Below are 4,834 nucleotides of genomic sequence, written 5' to 3' on the forward strand. Positions count from 1 at the left end.
AGCGCTGCTCTTTCCTTCTTCTTGAACCTGAAAAACATATCCTCCCTTCCGACACGGAAATGGATTTCTCCCTTTCCGACATCGATCCTTGCCTTGGCAGACCTTAGAAAAGGTCGCCCAAATACAAGGTCAACTCTGAGGTCGCCCTCCATATCCATTACCACAAAGTCGGCAAGGACGAAGGAGTCCCGTACGCATACGAAAATGTGTTCAGCTACCCTTCGGGATACCGAATGGTTGAATCTGCAAGCCGTACGAGCAGTTGTTGGGAAAAGAGCAGGATATTCAAGTGCTTCATATATTACCTTTGGCATTACATTCACGCTTGCTCCCAGATCGCATAGGCATCACTCGAAGTGTTTGATGTAGATCAAGTAGCTGATCATGGGGACCCCTGGATCCTCTTACACCGCTGCCACCATGCCATCCCAAACGTCGTTCCTTGGGGGATAGTACCTACCTGCATGGTTATTGCGTGGTGGCCTCCGGGACAAGTTACCCTGTCTAGTAGACACCATGCTGACATTTTCAACGGGAGACTCGGGTTGCCCCGGGATCTTCCCGCTCTCAACAGCAGGTAACGAAGCAACAATTTATGCAAGCTGGGTTTCGATCATTTTGTTGAAACTTAACTAGTTTTTAAGAGTTGAAGACATAGTTTCAAGCTTGATATTTAAACTTTCCAGGGATTTGTCATTGGCCAAAAGATTTTTATTTATATTTTCATTGATTTTAACTTGGCCAAGAACAAGTTCTCTCAAGGGAGGTTGGTTTGAATTGAAATTCGAATTAAAAGAAGAGTTGTAATTATTACCTCCCTGAAAAGGTAGACGTGGCTGGTTCCACCCCTTGCCTCCTTGTTGTGGACGGTACCTGTTGTTGTTGTTGTTGAGGTAGATGCAGTCTTCACGGGTTTCGGGGTAGTCGTTCCCCAAGTGTCCTTCTTTACCACAGACTTCGCACGTGAAGTGTGAACCCATGGCGTAAATGGGAGCATGGATCGGTTGTTTGCTCCCTTCCTCCATCTTCTTAATTAGGAGGTCCAGCTTCGCGGCAATCATATCCGTCTCTTTGACGGTATGCATGGTTTTGGTGTGGGGTTGGAGTCGTCCATCGCTCCACCCCTGATTGGAGACCATCTTCTCGACCAATTCTTTTGCTTTGGCGATAGTCAGGTCGAGGAAGGCTCCTCCAGCAGCAGCATCAATGTTGGCTCGAGATGTCGTTGTGAGCCTGTTGTAGAAGCTTTGCAGGACAAGCCACTCGTCCATGCTATGATGAGGACTAGCCAGGATGTATTCCTGCAGCCTCTCCCAAGCTTCTGGGATGGATTCCATCCCCTTCTACTAGAAACTTGATATTTTCCCACGCATGGCATTTATTTTGCCCAGCGGAAAGAATTTTGCGAGGTACGCCTTGGAGCATTTGGCCCAGGTGTTGATGTCCTTTTCTTTATAAAACCACTGTTTCATCTTCCCTAGGAGGGAAAAGGGAAACAGACGAAGCTTGACAACGTCAGCAGCGACACCCCGTATAACAACGGTGTTGCAGAGCTCCAGAAAATTCTGCAAATGTGCATTTGCGTCCTCATTCGGCTTGCCATAGAATGGGCTAGCCTGCACCATATTGATGAGGCTTCATTTGAGCTCGAAGTTCACGTCCCCCACATTGATGTTGGGGCCAGTGGCCACATTGTCGGTGGAGGGGACAGAGAACTCGCGGAGAGTCTTTTCAGCCATAGCCTCAAGAACGAGTGGTGCTTCCGAAATGGATTTCTATGCCGGGAGGATGGCGAGAGGAGGAACGAAGCGAGGTCATGCCCTTCTCACGAGCCTCTCTAGATTGTCTGTGTAGTTTTCCGGCAGGGAGAAACCGGTCATACACTACCCCTTTCTTCTTTCAAATCAAAAATAAAAGAAGGCATAAAGTGACATTAGCCTGAAAGAGTAAAGACTATATCCTGAGTACAAGGTCTAAGTTAATATCAGCACAATATCTTTGTTCACATGCCGTCCCCAGCAACGGCGCCAGAAATGCTTGTTGACATTTCTTAGCGTAATCACTAGGAATGGTTAATCCTTAGCAACAGCGCCAGAAATGCCTGTTGGCAGTCCTTAGTGCAATCACTAGAAATGAGGGCGTCGAACCCATCCTAGCAACTGCACCCAAGGGGTGCCACTCTCATGGTATAATCAATACGATTACAGACGGATCCGCAAGCGCACGGATATACCATTGTAGCATTTCACCCGGAGAGTAAGGGTATCATCATTTATTTGTGTCCCAAAGGACGGCAGCGGCAAAGGTATTATACTCAACATTAACCATGACATTATGCCTCAAGCAATAGGCAATACTCTAACAGGGGTAAGTACAGATAAAGAATAAGCAAGGGTAATGCGACACAACACACATTCACACTCCAAGAGGAAGGAATAAAGGAGAGAAACTATAAAACATAGAACTACTCTATCCTACGTCAAGTTAGCTGGAGCTTAGGCTAAGTTAGGTGTCCTAGTGCTTCTATCCAAAGCTGGGGTCATGTTAGATCATGGTTAGGACTGCAGGTGCTAGGAAAATGGGATAGCGGGGAGAAGGTCCCGCACTGGAGTACATCCAGTCCCGTTACCTCTTTGCATGAACTCCTACACCGAATCCGAACGCCGGGGAGTACGCTAAACGCAACACCGCTGTTACGCCGGACGGACAGGGCTGTCACCACCTGCCGTCTACCCCAGTCACACCGTGGAGCACGGTCATATCCGAAGGATCCCACATACTCGAGCACCACGCTCATGTACGAAGTCACTACTCTAGTGCCCCCAGGTCTCCCACCCTTCGGATGGACGAGTAAAACACTAGAGCAAGCCCGAAAGCACAACGAACCTCTATCCGTACTCGGATCATCTGGCCTAACCAAGACTATAGCATAACTTATGAATGAACTAAGTATGGATTGATAAACTATCAAGATAGTAAAGCAACCATGGCAAAACTCTATATTATGAATAGAAGTCTGACAAGTCGGATATAAAGCCATACCAGGAGCCGAGGATTGCTCAACGACCCCGAGGACGACTTGCTCGCTAAAGAGAACTAGCTTAGCTCCACTGCCTAGCTAAGAGAGCAAGAGAGAGGAGAGCCTTCTTAGAGAGAATGGAATGAAGTGTGTGTGTGTGTGTGAAGGGTGAGAGGGGGCCCTATTTATTCTAGTGGAGGTCGGTTCCCGCCAAATGCATGTATGGAAGGTAATCAGGAGACTTGGGGCCGTCTCCTCCTCGAAATGCACCTAGACGGGAGGCCGGCCCCACCTGGCCACCTCTCGTCCTTATCCTTCTCTGGCAGGCTGACATGTGGGCCCTAATATCTTTCCTTGTATGCATTATGCGTGGCGCCCCCGTTTTCTTTGCCAGATGGGCCCTCCTTGTAAGTGGGTGATGCCAGACGCGATATTCTGCGTAGTTGTATGGTGTCTGCTGCGTGTTTTTGTCTTATTCTGCTCCTGCTCATCTGAAATGTGCAAAACTCGAAAACAACTGTGGAGCAAGGTTAGTGATACAAATATGCAAGTAAGGCATGCAGTTTTCCTTTATTATTGAGTATAGTTTACGGGTGAAAATGGCACTTAAGCACCGTCAACATTCACTCTTCTATTTGGATTTCTCGGAGGAGGCCTTGACCACAAACTTCTTCCAATCATCCGGAGTGATGAACCCGTACTGCTCGAACGGTGTGACAGCCTTATCCACAAAATTATTCTTGAGGGTGTTCCTGAATGTCTGAAGGCACCTTCCCATAGTTTTCAAAGTAGCTGCTTTGCCGCGTTCAAGCTATTCCACAATGTTTCCTTGTCAATGTTTGGCACCTCAGGCCAGGAATCATACGTAACATTTATTTTCCTTCGAACTAAGACACTACAATCATTGCGCCAATTCACGTTGATTCCAGCTGCCTCGATTGGTGCCCCATCCTTGTCTATGGCTGTTACAAGGCGAACGACAGTATGTAGCTTGTTCGTTTTTCTTTGGCCTCTCTTTCATTTTTCTATGTTGGACGATGTGCGAGCAGCCGTATCCTCTGATGGCACTATAGTTTCCTCTTCATTGAATATGCGTCGAGCACTACGACATTGGGCGACCTATGTAAGTGAGAGTTAGAAATCATTCTAATTTAACTTTGACCCCGTGAAATAAGAAGTTGACGATGTGATACCTGGAGCTCATCATTCAGACTGTAATCAGGGTCTGGAATCTCAACGTGTTGCCTTTTAGCGCACAGAATTTCAGGAGAGGAAGGTTCCTCAAATGATGTTTCCTCATCAGAACTGTCTTCCTGGTCTGATGATTCGTGCATGGACTTAGGGCTCTCATCTAGTTCCTATGCCCATCCTTTATCCATTGTTACAGTTTCTAAATTTGAAACAAAAAATAGTTACAACTAATATTATGGCTTTAACCATTACACCAACTAACTAATATTATTTTCAGTTATCTATCATGTGAATTTACAGCTTACGTCACCTAAATGAATCAAGTCAACTAATATTATTGTGCTCTTTCATGATCCAACCCTCTGACCTGTTTTCATTTTCTTCATGAAGTTGTTGCAAGTATTGCTGGATGTACGGCTCAACAATTTGTAGCTGATGCAGTAGGCTGAAATGTGCTTGACTCACCAACTTGTATGTCTCGTCGTTAAATGTATTCTTTCCTTTAGTTCCCTTACCGAAAAGTCTTCCTTCATGGTGTGACACCAGTAGACCAATTGGTTTTCCATTTTCATTGTATTCATTGTAAAACTCAAGAATCTCCTCAGTTGTATATGCCTCTATCAT

At 46.1% G+C, this 4,834-nt stretch overlaps 1 non-coding gene across 1 annotated transcript; it reads left to right on the forward strand.

Annotated features, from left to right (window-relative positions):
* The first annotated feature begins 1,269 nt into the window (after window positions 1-1,269).
* LOC120696415 lies at window positions 1,270-1,373 on the forward strand. Its single transcript, XR_005684186.1, has one exon. It is a non-coding gene; the product is annotated as a small nucleolar RNA R71 (small nucleolar RNA).
* Window positions 1,374-4,834: the final 3,461 nt, after the last annotated feature.

Source organism: Panicum virgatum, chromosome 2K (assembly GCF_016808335.1).
Source record: "Panicum virgatum strain AP13 chromosome 2K, P.virgatum_v5, whole genome shotgun sequence".
Classification (NCBI taxonomy): domain Eukaryota; kingdom Viridiplantae; phylum Streptophyta; class Magnoliopsida; order Poales; family Poaceae; genus Panicum; species Panicum virgatum.